Source organism: Curcuma longa, unplaced genomic scaffold, assembly GCF_044706935.1.
Source record: "Curcuma longa cultivar G26 ecotype Majalengka, Jawa Barat unplaced genomic scaffold, ITB_CL_G26_1.1 contig_27313, whole genome shotgun sequence".
Lineage (NCBI taxonomy): Eukaryota > Viridiplantae > Streptophyta > Magnoliopsida > Zingiberales > Zingiberaceae > Curcuma > Curcuma longa.
The window spans coordinates 3,100-17,934 of record NW_027433386.1 but is presented as its reverse complement, the minus strand read 5'-3'; the positions used below and the strand labels follow the sequence as shown (position 1 = coordinate 17,934).

At 35.5% G+C, this 14,835-nt stretch overlaps 2 pseudogenes; both read right to left on the bottom strand.

Annotated features, from left to right (window-relative positions):
• Positions 1–6: 6 nt before the first annotated feature.
• On the bottom strand, positions 7–2,929 carry LOC141819016 (receptor-like protein EIX2; annotated as a pseudogene).
• A 5,511-nt stretch (positions 2,930–8,440) lies between these two features.
• On the bottom strand, positions 8,441–11,485 carry LOC141819014 (receptor-like protein EIX2; annotated as a pseudogene).
• Between the last annotated feature and the right edge of the window lie 3,350 nt (positions 11,486–14,835).

Genomic DNA, 14,835 nt, shown 5'->3' with positions numbered 1-14,835 from the left:
TGGTACATGAACTTTGTCAAAGACTCTATCGATCAAATGAAAATACATATTCCTCCAATTTTGTTTTGATATTAGGATTATAAACACACTCCATAATCCAATCACATATCCAAGTGAGGTACCAAAGTAAATTGATAGAAATATTTGAGATTTACTCTTTTGCAACTCTTCCTTTGTCACATTATTGCCGACATCATCAGAGCAACTCTTGTTAATCAAAGCCCCACAAAGATAAGCATTGCCCATATAAATTGAAGCATCTTGCAGTGTTTGAAGTTGATACCCGAAAGGAATATTCCCTGATAAATTATTGTAAGAAAGGTTTAAATGGTTCAAAGCCATCAATCTTGACAAATCTTGAGGAATAACACCTGATAAGTTGTTGAATGACAAATCCAAAGTTTCCAATGACTTCATTTCTCCAATAGTATATGGAATCCTGCCTCTTAAAAAGTTCCTTGACAAATTCAAAGTTTGAAGTCCTACCAGAGATCCTAATGTCATAGGAAACTCACCTGTAAGACTATTATTTGAAAGATCTATAAGCTTCACCAAATAGAGAATAGATGAAAAGACATATTCATATCCCTTTGTAACTATTGATACACTATCACTTTCCCCATATTCAATATATGAGGTTCCTCCTCTAATTGAAATTGGGTAATCCATTGCTCTTGATGTTGATCTTATTGCACTGAAATTGCCAAAGGAATATGGTATAGACCCTGTTAAATTGTTATTGGCAAGGTCAAGAATTTGAAGATTGCCCAGTTCTCCAAGGTTTGAAGGAATAATGCCAGAAAATAAATTTGACCGTAATTTGAGAACGGTCAATCGTTGCAAACTTTGTCCAATCCACGTAGGTATACTTCCTAAAAAGTTGTTGCCTGCGAGATCAATGACCTGTAGTTCAGTGCAGTTTTGCAATGACAATGGAAGTTGTTCGTTGAGATCATTGTTGTCCAAATGCAAAGACGCCAATCGAATCAAGTTTCCAATGGAGCTAGGAATTTCACCGGTGAGCTTATTGTTTCCCAAGTGAATAAAGAAAAGATTAGTATTTGCTTCTTGCCAGCACTTGGGTATCTCTCCAGATAATTTGTTGTAGGATAAATCCAAACCCCTCAATTGCTCCCATTTGCAAATGAAAGATGGTATGCTCCCATTGATGTGATTATTTGAAAGGAATAAGTTGTTGAGGACCCATGAAGTTACTACCTATTTGTGGTGAAATTTTTGATGGTATAGGGCCAGAAAAATCATTAAAAGATAGGTCTAGGGCCCTGATTTGAGGTGGCCAACGAGGAACAAGTCCTTCCAGTTTATTAGAACTTAGAATCAAAATTTCAAGGCTTGACATGCTCTCTATGGAGGATGATGGCAGAGTGCCCCTAAGGTTATTATGAGAGAGATCAATAGCCCAAAAGGGTGGAAGAAGATGAATTCCAAAACCAATGAGGTAGGATGTCATTAATGCTTGTATTGGACAAACTCAACAAAACATGGATTTCTGTGAGCGAAGCCATTGTGGAAACCTAGGACCCACTATACAAGAGGCCAAGTCAATGTTTGTAGTTGAAAAGAAGGGACCCAGTCATAGTCTAATGAAATGGTAATTCGAGAGTTTTTCCTTAAGATTAACCACTTTAAGTTGGTTAGGTTTGCAAGATGGGGTTCTGAGAGGACACTCACTAAAGAGTTATGAGAGAGATCTAGATCCTGTAACTTGGAAAGTTTCCCAATCTCAGTAGGTATGGGACCCGAAAGTGAATTAAAAGAAAGGTCAAGACTTATTAGACTAGTCAAGTTCCCAATTTCAGAAGGTATTTGACCATTAAGTGAACAAAAGAAAGAAATAATGATTGTAGACTAGTTAAATTTGCAATGTATGAGTAGGTATAGGACCCGTTAGCATTTCATTGAAGGTAAGGTCAAGTCGTATTAGATGATTTCAGACTCCAGATTTCAACAGGTAGGGGACTAGATATGTTGCCAGAAATATCAAGATGAATTAGTCTAGTTAGGTTACTGATTCCAGCAGGTATCAGTCCTGAAGCATCAATTGTAAGGGATGAGAGATTAGTGAGTCGCCACAGCCAGTTGGGCAAGGAGGAGGAGGAGAAGATTATAACCAAGGTCAAGAATTTCGAGAGAAGTGAGATTGAGATGAGAATTAAATGAAGAGGGGATGTGATTAAGATCACAGCCGAACAAATATAATTCTTGCAGGGAAGGGAGCATGTTGACATCCGACAACCAATTTTGAGAGACAGCACTGAGATTCACATAGGAAAGGTCGAGGTACCTCAAAGAAGAGAGCCCTGAGAGCCAATCCAAACGATGGGCAATTGGAGTCGCATCCCCTACTCCTGACTGCAGCCCAAGATGATAAAGGCTCGACAGATTGCCAAGTTGAGAAGGAATAACTCCAGCAAAGTTGGACCGATAAAGCTCAAGATACTTGAGCTTCTGAAAAGAACCAATAAAATGTGGGATTGGAGCGCCTTCGAAGTCGTTCCCACTTAGATCCAACCGCTCTAACCGAGTCAAGTTCAACAAAGAAGGACTCAGTATCTCACCTCGCAGAGCCGTATCCTCATTATCAACGTTTGGATTTTGAAGGTTGAGCTCCACAACATGCTGGCCTCCGAACAAACTTTCGTTGTCGGTCTTGCATACGACGCCACTCCATTCGCAGCAGTCTATTTGTGGAGACCAGGAGGCCAAACGGTGGGAAGGATCTTTGACGTTGGCTTTGAAGGCGAGCAGGGCATCTCGCTCCACTTCCGAGCAGCCTCTTGTAGTTGTTGCTACGGCTGCTTCTTTGAAAGAAAAGGCAAGGCCTAGGCTCATAAGCCCACAAAGCATCAAAGAATAGTAGAACGAGTGCAGAGGCATAGTCTTTCTCGAATTTGGTAAACTACTAGCTTCTTTCCTTGATGGGGGATTGTAATAGAATAGCTTGTTGTTGAATATATAGGGCTCATCTCAATCTATATATCTTTTTCTGTGGAAATCCAAGTATTAAATAGGGAATATATATAATTCTGATAGAGTTAGTGATCCACTTGTCAGCATATCCAACACCCAGTATTTTCTACTATTCCAAGTCTTCTCCGTGTGGTCGTTTAATTTCTTTTGTGTAGAAATCTGCCACCACCCATCAATATTTAATTCTACTATTCCAATTCCTCTCCATCTGGACGTACGTTAATTTTCTATCGACTACAAGTCCAAGCCTAATTAATATTGGCCACAATTTGTTAATTCGGCCGGCCGGCATTATATCTTCTTTGTCGTCTTCTCTTAAAAATACAAATCTTAAGACTGATCCATGAAGACTTGACTAACTAGTAGACTAATTCATATATTACATAATATCCATAGCTAACTATATATCCCTTTGAATATATATAATGTATGATCGCTTTCAATTTTCTACAGAGAGATGAGCCGTCACCATGCAATATATATAATCGGCCGGCGAAGTGAGCTCTTTGCAGAAGAGACGAAATCCTAGCTATTGGCGTTATATGGAAGACTTTACTAGTAGACTTCAAGCTGGGGCTTGCCATGTTCCACAGAGAGAAGTAGAGAACCTAGCTCATCAAAATGCACAATATAATACAGTAAGGATATATATCCTTCATCGAATCTGGTAAACTGCTTGCTTGCTGCTTAATTTCCTTGAAGAAGGATTAATGCAATTAACATGCAGCTGATTCAATGTTTTTCAACCATATTCAAGTAGAAAATGAGCCCAAGATATATAGGACATCACCACTATAACAATCTCTCTTAATTTCAGTGCATTTTTGCGTTTTAATTCTGAAAGGAAAAGAATATAAAACTTCATCATGCATAATATATATATTCGAAAATAATTTATACCAAGTGGATTTGGCCATCATCATTCAATACAATTATCAAAAAGGACGTATATATCCGTCCTTATTGTGACGGTAGAAAGGCAATCTGAGACAAAGATATACAGTAGGAGACAAAGATATATATACAGTAGCCTTCATTAGATCTATCCTCCTTGTTGTGTTGCGGAGTCTAACGACTTTTCTTGTAGCGTTGAATTAGTTTCTTTCATAACCAATTAATTGTGAATTAAACTGAGACAATTAAAGACCACCTTAAATTCATAACAAATTTTCTACTCTTTAAAAGTCCAAGGCTTTAAAATTTTACTAGACTTTAAAGGTGATTATCAATCAACCGTAAACATCTAAGTGAAATAATATGGAAAATTTTATTTTCGCATCCATCTTAAAACTCCTATATGATATGATAATTTTACCAATTCTATTGATGTCCTTATATGTTAATTAATTATTTAATAATTAATCAATAGTTTTTTTACTATATTTCTATTTTTAATAGTTGGAAAAATATTAATAGAGTAAATAATTATTTCAACTCTATAATAATTCATTAGTACGAGTGTGATTTAAAAACTAGAGAAAAAGAATAAAAACAATTTCAATTGTTGGCGAAGATTGAGTTTTAATTTTTTAACGCTTGAGATTATTTAATTGTTTTTTTTATCAATAGCTACCATTTAGTATCCATTATTCGTCAAACTCTATAAAAATGAGTTTATTTTATGATTTTCACACAATCTTCTCTATTCTCATCTTTCAATTCCGAAATATCAATCGTGAAAAGAACAAAACACAAGATACACATCATGTTCTATTTCATTCACAATCCTATCCAAGGCTATGTCTCAACATGAGCACTAATGTTTTCTCCTTTCTGAACATCTTTCGATGGTGGAGAAACTTCTTATAAATTATGATGCAAACAAACAATTGATCAAATAAAAAATAAGAGTAAGAACAATCAAACTTTACTAGATCCCCTCTAGTAGCTTTGAATGCAACGACATTCTTCTCTTGGCACTCTATTTATATCATTTTCTCAACTTGTTGACGTGACACTTGTTTGGTTGTCTAAAGGCCTTCGGGTGTTTAGACCTTCACTGACTCAACTCTCGTTCTGATCCGTTTCAACTTATGATATGAAGTCTTGGTGACTTCAAATTGCTTGAAATATCTCTGGTCGCCTAGAGCATAGTCAAACATGATCCATTAACTACCTCACTCAGATCTTCAACCTCTTTTCGTCTGGACTATCTGATCGCTTGGAACTTTGGGTCAACAAGACTAATTTCTATCATTTGGAGTCTCTAAGTCCGCCATCAACTTTCTGAACAAACATAAAAAATATGCTAACCCTAGTATCTAGCCTACTTGACCTAACTATTGGGTTTCTCACTTACTTGGAGTTTACTCCTCCAAGATTTTTCACTACCTAGGGTTCACTCCCATAGAATTTTCCCTCCCTTATTTGTCTAGACTTTCCCTTTTACCTAGGTTAACATTAATCTTTTGGAATTCATTTTGTAATTTAGAATTTTATTTTTTAGATTCACGGTATTAATTATTAAACCCAACAAATGATACAGAGCTACAGGTTGACTGAGCTATTGAGTGCCCGAGTCGCCGTCCCCCAAGTGACGAATGCCAACTGCATAGTGTCGATTGGGAATCTAGGTTGAGCTCTAACGAAGCCTATGTTAGACTAATTGGCTCTATCAGCCTTGCCAGCATCCATCCGACCGTTGGCTTATTTACTTGTCTAACTTCAAAGTGCATAGTAGGGTGCACACACGAGTAACCTGATTCTAAGCCTTGAATTTTCACTTGTATGTGTGGCACACACGTTCATGTTCACAACGTTCACAATTATGATTTTATAAAAATCAACTTTCATGCCACAAAAAACTCTCAATATGAGACTAAAACTCCCACACACATTTAGATTCCATTTTTCCATCCAATTTTTATTCGCATTTCCAACAAAAATGATGCATATTCGTCAAATTTTGCAGTAAAAGTCTAGGATTTTGAGTTTTTTCACGAAGAACCTAGAGAACACTAGTGAGATTTTGATAACCACTGTCATTTTATAACTACCATGTTTGATCCACAAAAATCATATAAACTTACGATCAATTGACTGATGGGTCTAACATAGTGAACAGAAACTTTCGTATTTGATTGAAGAACTCAATCAATCTCCATCAATTGATTGCTATCAAGTAATAGTCTACTGTTGGGCTCGGGATTGAGCACAAAAAGTTTTTGAAATGATTGGTGTACTCGATTGATTCGATCAATCAATTGTCAGTCAGTCGACTATTGTGTTTGACTCAAGCTAGAAGGGCTTGAGCATGTAGTGCCTCTCCATTTATCCTTGTGCCCCTTCCACTTCCCCTTGGACATCAACATCTTCTCTTGGCTCAGTTGATGAAGCCACTGAGAAGGTGTCTAATGGTTATTTCTCCTATGACCCCGGGGGCCGAACATGAATGCATGAGGGGAACAAGGGTGAGACATTATTTCAGTGTCTTGCTAATTCAACTGTCTCAATTCCGAAGCATTCGATCTTTTTCTTTGTGATTGATAGTAGTTTCATGGACTGAGGAAGAACACAAACTATTTCTTGTGGGACTTCAGAAGTTCGGAAGAGGGGATTGGAGAGGCATCTCTAGGAACTTTGTTACCTCAAAGGACCCCCACACAAGTGGCTAGCCATGCATGCTTAGAAATACTTTCTCAGACAAAACAATCTCAACAAAACAAAGCATACATCAAGTCTATTTGATGAAGTAATTAGAACCAATTTTACTTTATCTACTCAAAATGGTTTTGGATTGAATTGATACACTACATTTGACTCTTTCTCTCATTTGCTTCTCAAGTTGCAACTAGTGGAACGAAGTCCTCGTCAGTAGTTTTACATGATCCAACTCTATCTCGTACGTATCCTATCGAATACAAATGCTTTTGAGGCTGTAATAATATATAGATATGAATTCATCAAGCAAAGAACAAGAAACAATCCAACTGCTTTCATATCTTCATCAGATACCCAATTCCTACGTCATCATGCACATCCAGTACATGAATGAGTATATGTTCGCTCACACGTCCTTGAACAGGTGGGTAATAAAAAGAAAGGAGCTTTTATATGTTCAATTAATTAATGCTACACGATTGCTGATGGTTCCATATGCAAGCATGGAAGACATCAAAGTGAAGTATGTAGAGTTTCATCTTTCACCATTATCTTGTAATCTACCATCAATATTTCAATTTTGAATAAAACAATTCAAGTATATTTTCTCTAGTAAATGATAAAAGATTATATTGTCATTGTACGACTGTGTCCAAGATCCTACACCTCTAAATTCTGAATCATTTTACAGACAGATAGCAATCAAATTTAATGTGAGTTGATCCAGTTTGATGCAGATGTGATTTCAGGTGTACAAGACAAAGAAAGTGTACTGCCTAATTTGGTGTAAAGATGAATTCTTCAACCTCAACTAAGCTTTGAATAGTTCAAGAGTCATGATTTGCATTTCGTTCATTAGTAAACTTTTTCAGGAGCATAAGCCCTATCTAATCTGCATATTAGCATATATAAAAATCATGATAATAATTACTTTTCAGAAATAGAAAAAAAAAAAAAAAAAGGAGAAACAGATACCTCAATGTCTATAGAAATGCCTTCTTCATAATGTTCTTTGTTGACATAATAGTACCTAGTCATTCATATAAAAATGTAAGATTGCATACCTTCATATATGTAGTTTCTCGATTTACCTCCTCATAGATGGTCATAGGGCTGACTGTGTGGGGCCGCTGGGATGGCGAATTCTACCTTTTTACAGAAAAGATTGCTTTTACTAAGATCGAGAGCTGTAATTGATGTTGAACTTAGTCTAGAGGATTATATGATTGTCCTTTTTCCCTTTAAAAAAGGTGGAAAAAAAAAGTATTCCGTGAGCTGCTCAATGAGAAAAGAGGATTCACATGTTAGGATATCAATTTTGGTCCCAAGCTTATTCCATCAATCATTTTTAATTATTTTCAAAAAAAAACATGAAGGTAAATAAAAATGATTCTTAGAAATTATCTGCAGCTAACAATATGGCGTTTACCAAATGCAATGAGTTCTTAGTAAATGCAGGAGGAGAACAATACGAAGGAATGGGAAAGTGTCTCGAGGGCGGATTCTACGAAGGAACAACACTCGTCGCTGATCGTTGTTCTGCTTTAGCTCGCTCTCCTCTCTACCGAATCGAGAAATGGAAATAGATTGGGGGCAGAGAAAGAAGGTGACTCACTCAAATGTATTGTATCTTTTGTTTTAGTGTAAATTGTATAACACAAGAGTAAAACTTCTCCAAAAATAGCATTCTTGATTCTTTAATTCTGTTACCCGGAATATTTGAATTTTTTATTATATTTTCTAAAAAAACATAATAAAATAAGCACTCTCAATAGGATAATAAGCATCCATTATAGAAGATGAATACTAATCCAAATTTTATTTATATCAGAATTTATTTAAGCATTGCTAAAACATACAAAAACTTTGTTACAAAAGATGAATAATTACATTGATATCAACTTGGATTTTATCTTACAATTTGCCTCAACATTATTTAGCTACTCCTACCTTCTCCAATATAATGGTACATGAACTTTGTTAAAGACTCTGTCGATCAAATGAAAATACACATTCCTCCAATTTTGTTTGGATAGTAGGATTATAAACACACTCCATAATCCAATCACATATCCAAGTGAGGTACCAAAGTAAATTGATAGAAATATTTGTGATTTACTCTTTTGCAACTCTTCCTTTGTCACATTATTGCTGACATCATTAGAGCAACTCTTGTTAATCAAAGCCCCACAAAGATAAGCATTGCCCATATAAATGGAAGCATCTTGAAGTGTTTGAAGTTGATACCCGGAAGGAATATCCCCTGACAAATTATTGTAAGAAAGGTTTAAATGGTTCAAAGCCATCAATCTTGACAAATCTTGAGGAATAACACCTGATAAGTTGTTGAATGACAAATCCAAAGTTTCCAATGACTTCATTTCACCAATAGTATATGGAATCCTGCCTCTTAAAAAGTTCCTTGACAAATTCAAAGTTTGAAGTCCTACAAGAGATCCTAATGTCATAGGAAACTCACCTGTAAGACTATTGTTTGAAAGATCTATAAGCTTCACCAAATAGAGAATAGATGAAAAGACATATTCATATCCCTTTGTAACTATTGATACACTATCACTTTCTTCATATTCAATATAAGAGGTTGATATTCCAATTGATGCTCCAATTGAAATTGGGTGATCCATTGCTCTTGATGTTGATCTTATTGCACTGAAATTGCCAAAGGAATATGGTATAGACCCTGTTAAATTGTTATTGGCAAGGTCAAGAATTTGAAGATTGCTCAGTTCTCCAAGGTTTGAAGGAATAATGCCAGAAAACATATTTGACCGTAATATGAGAACAGTCAATTGTTGCAAATTTTGTCCAATCCACGTAGGTATACTTCCTAAAAAGTTGTTGCCTGCGAGATCAATGACCTGTAGTTCAGTGCAATTTTGCAATGACAATGGAAGTTGTCCGTTGAGATCATTGTTGTCCAAATGCAAAGACGCCAATCGAATCAAGTTTCCAATGGAGCTAGGAATTTCACCAGTGAGCTTATTGTTTCCCAAGTGAATAAAGTAAAGACTAGTATTTGCTTCTTGCCAACACTTGGGTATCTCTCCAGATAATTTGTTGTAGGATAAATCCAAACTGCTCAATTGCTCCCATTTGCAAATGAAAGATGGTATGCTCCCATTGATGTGATTATTCGAAAGGAGTAAGAATTTGAACATTAGGCATGAAGTTACTACCTATTTGTGGTGAAATTTTTGATGGTATAGGCCCTGAAAAATCATTAAAAGATAGGTCTAGGGCCAGATTTGAGGTGGCCAACGAGGAACAAGTCCTTCCAGTTTATTAGAACTTAGAATCAAAATTTCAAGTCTTGACATGCTCTCTATGGAGGATGACGGCAGAGTGCCCCTAAGGTTATTATGAGAGAGATCAATAGCCCAAAAGGTGGAAGAAGATGAATTCCAAAACCAATGAGGTAGGATGTCATTAATGCTTGTATTGGACAAACTCAACAAAGACATGGATTTCTGTGAGCGAAGCCATTGTGGAAACCTAGGACCCACTATACAAGAGGCCAAGTCAATGATTTCTAGTTGAAAAGAAGGGACCCAGTCATAGTCTAATGAAATGGTAATTCGAGAGTTTTCCCCTAAGGCTAAACTCTTTAAGTTGGTTAGGTTTGCAAGATGGGGTTCTGAGAGGACACTCACTAAAGAGTTATGAGAGAGATCTAGATCCTGTAACTTGGAAAGTTTCCAAATCTCAGTAGGTATGGGACCCGAAAGTGAATTACTAGCAAGGTCAAGTGTTATTAGACTAGTCAAGTTTCCAATTTCAGAAGGTATTTGACCATTAAGTGAACAGTCAAAGTAAAGAAATAATGATTGTAGACTACTTAAATTTGCAATTTCTGTGGGTATAGGACCTGTTAGCATTTCATTGGAGCTAAGGTCAAGTAGTATTAGATGATTCAGACTCCAGATTTCAACAGGTAGGGGACTAGATATGTTGCCAGAAATATCAAGTTGAATTAGTCTAGTTAGGTTACTGATTCCAGCAGGTATCAGTCCTGAAGCATCAATTGTAAGGGATGAGAGATTAGTGAGTCGCCACAGCCAGTTGGGCAAGGAGGAGGAGGAGGAGAAGGGATTATAACCAAGGTCAAGAATTTCGAGAGAAGTGAGATTGAGATGAGAATTAAATGAAGAGGGGATGTGATTAAGATCACAATCGACCAAATAGAGTTCTTGCAGGGAAGGGAGCATGTTGACTTCCGACAACCAATTTTGAGAGACAGCACTGAGATTCACATAGGAAAGGTCGAGGTACCTCAAAGAAGAGAGCCCTGAGAGCCAATCCAAACGATGGGCAATTGGAGTCGCAGGCCATCCTGAGTGCAGCCCAAGATGATAAAGGCTCGACAGATTGCCAAGTTGAGAAGGAATAACTCCAGTAAAGTTGGACCAATAAAGCTCAAGATACTTGAGCTTCTGAAAAGAACCAATAAAATGTGGGATTGGAGCGCCTTCGAAGTCGTTCCCACTTAGATCCAACCGCTCTAACCGAGTCAAGTTCAACAAAGAAGGACTCAGTATCTCACCTCGCAGAGCATCCTTATCATAATCGACTCTGGAAAGGTTGAGCTCCACAACATGCTGGCCTCCGAACAAACTTTCGTTGTCGGTCTTGCATACGACGCCACTCCATTTGCAGCAGTCTATTTGTGGAGACCAGGAGGCCAAACGGTGGGAAGGATCTTTGACGTTGGCTTTGAAGGCGAGCAGGGCGTCCCGCTCCACTTCCGAGCAGCCTCTTGTAGTTGTTGCTACGGCTGCTTCTTTGAAAGAAAAGGCAAGGCCTAGGCTCATAAGCCCACAAAGCATCAAAGAGTAGTAGAACGAGTGCAGAGGCATAGTTTTCCACGAATTTGGTAAACTACTTGCTTCTTTCCTTGAAGGGGGATTGCAATAGCTTATTGTTCAATATATAGGGCTCATCTCAACCTATCTTTTCTGTGGGAAACGAGTGGCTTATCAAATCCAAGTATTCAACTAGGGAATTGTCAGCATATCCAATATTCCAAGTCTTCTCAACGTGGTCGTTGGTGTAGAAATTGTGTTATCCATCAGTTTTTTCTACTATGCCAATCCTTCTCAGTTCTCACTACTTTCTAAGTCTTCTCCGTGTGGTCCTTTCTGTAGAAATCTGCCACCCATCAGTATTTTTTATATTCCAAGTCTTCTCCGCGTGGTCGTTGGTCGTTTGAATTATGCTATTCATTTTAAAAGGGTTCCGGCAAAAGGTCATGCAATATTGGATGTTTCACACGATCGGTTCCTTGATTATTTATAAAAAAAATAAATTAAAAAATTATAGATGATCCCCATTGATTCTATAATTCTATTGGTTACTAATCGATCGCTTAGATCAGTTTAATTGGCTCATGAATAGTGGCAAAGAAGTAGGATCCAATGAATTTCATTTACGTTAACAATTCACTTTAAAGTTTCTTTTGTAGAAAATATTTTCCAAATTTAACATTAATGATCCACTCTGATAGTAAAAGAAGGGATGACTCAATCAAGTAATCATGATTGGATAATTTCGATCGATTAAATACAAGTCTAGTCAATCTCTATTAGGTCTGTTTTCAACAGGTCAGTTTCTTTCAGGTCGGACTTTAGTCAGGTCGACTTCCTTCAATCGAGTCGGACTTCAGTCAGATCAATTTCCTTCAGGTCAGACTTCAACTAGGTCGAATTTCAATCAAGTCGACTTCTTTCGTGTTGAACTTCAATCAAGTCGGCTTCTTTTAAGTCAAATTTCAATCGGGTCAAACTTCAATCAGGTCAGACTTTCGAATATCAAGCATCACAAGGACTTTGGAGAAAGGCTTAGAAAGACTCAAGAAAGCTGTAAGAATGGGGTTAAAGCGAATCTTGGTATGGTCCCTTCAACACTTTATTCAAACCTAAGAAAAAAGGTGGAGAAAATAAAAAGCGAACATAAAAAGTAAGGAGAGTAGGAAAAATGAAATTGTTTGCCTTGATACTATAACGAATTGTTTGCCTTCAACACTTTCCTTGATGGGGGATTGTAATAGAATAGCTTGTTGTTTAATATATAGGGCTCATATATCTCAACCTATCTTTTCCTTCAATTAACAGATTATTGTTTAATATGCATCTGATTCAATGTTGTTGTATTGATTACTACTTTTCCAAGTCGTCCTCCCACGTGGTCGTCTCAGTTGAAATCTGCAACCCCGTCGGTGTCTTTGAAATCAACCATATTTAAGTAGAAAATGAGCCCAAGATGGGACATCATGCTAATATAGCAATCTCTCTTTCAGTGTATTTCTACGTTTTAATTCTGAAAGGAAAAGAAAAACTTCATCATGTATAATATATATATTCGAAAATAATTTATACCAATTAAGTGGACTTGGCCTTATTGTGACTTAGAAAGGCAATCTCAACATAAAAGATAAAAGATATACAGTGGTCTTGATTGATTAGATCTGTCCTCCGTGTTGCACAATCTAACGACTTTTCTTGTAGCCTTGGATTAGTTTCCATAACTAGTTAATTGTGAATTAAAATGAGACAATTAAAGACCACGTTAAATTCATAATAATTTTTCTATTCTTTAAAAGTCCAAGGCTTTAAAGGCGATTATCAATCAATCGTAAAAATCTAAGTGAAAAATTTTACTTTCGCAGTCATGGATCTTTGAACTCCTATCAGAAAAGATAATGTTACCTGAAAAAGTATGGAGATATTTTATCAATCGACAATATTAAAATGGTAACCAATAAACTAAGTTAATAATAATAATAATAATGGTGCTCTAACAAATGAAAGAAATTATTGAGAATATAAATGGGATTAAAGTAAAGTTGTCATATTAGGTTTTACCAATTCAAACCATGTCGATATCAAATAGACTTTATTTGAGCTTTAATTAGATACATCCTCCATTTCCACAACTTGCGTGTAATGTTTTAATTTGGAGTCTAACCTTCACAAGTCAAATGTTGATAATGAAAATTTAATGAATAGCGAGGTAGGATAGGTGACTTCCATCATTATTGAATTTTGACTCGATCAATGCATTGACAATCACTTTTAACTCCACTTGTGCAATTGACAATGACAATTCACCAAGCTCTCATCTGTTTGGCAAATATCAACAATAACAACAACACATAGTCCACATATATCAAATTGATGAGATAATATTTCAAGCTAAACCTTATATATATTACAATATATATAAATTGTTAAAAAAAATTTATAAATAACGATCAAATTAATTTTATTCTATTGTTAAATCGATCATTAATTCATAATTTTCTTATAGTATCTTGTCCTTTGCGTTGGAATTAATAGAACATGAGAATACATTCTTATAAGTACTTATAATAAACCAATACAAAAGTCAAATTACAATATAAAGAGAATATTTGTAAAAAATTTATCATTTTAAAATAAATAGCTCGGTTTAAAATATTAACTATTTAGCTTGCACTTCAAGCTAGAGGTCATTTGGAAAAATAATATATAGAGAATATTAAAAAAAACCATCTTACATAGATATTAATTTTATTACTTGTGGTACTGATGATATTAGAATTATTGATATTTAATAAATTATGAATGAAAATAGGTCATGAATTGAACATTAATATTATATTTAAGATAATCGATGAGAAGTAACGACACTAATAATTATTCTTTTAGTTACTTCTATTTACATGTTTCTAACAAGGAATGTGAAAGAGATAAAGATCTAAGTGGCAGAGGAAATTGTCAGCAGTCTTGATTAGATCTGTCTCCATATTGTCTCACGACTTTTCTTGTAGCGTTGTATTAGTTTCCATAACCAATTAAGTGTGAATTAAACCGAGACAAAGACCACCTTAAATTTATAATAATTTTTCTACTCTTTAAAAGTCCTAAGTCTTTAAAAATTTCTTAGATTTTAATGTTGGGATACAATTAAAGTTTTACATTAAAAATATATATATAAGATCATGAAATTATAAGATAGAAGATATTTCTATTGATACGAAATTTTTTAGGTACAATCCAAAAATAAAATCATGAGAGCTTAAGTTTAAAATGCACAATGTCATACTATTATAAAGATATATGGATTTCATCGGATCTAACATTCAAAAATTAAAATATTATTATTTTAAATTATACGGTATATCTTTAAAAGCAATTATCAACGGTAAACATCTAAGTAAAATGATATCCTCTTAAAGATAAATTAATT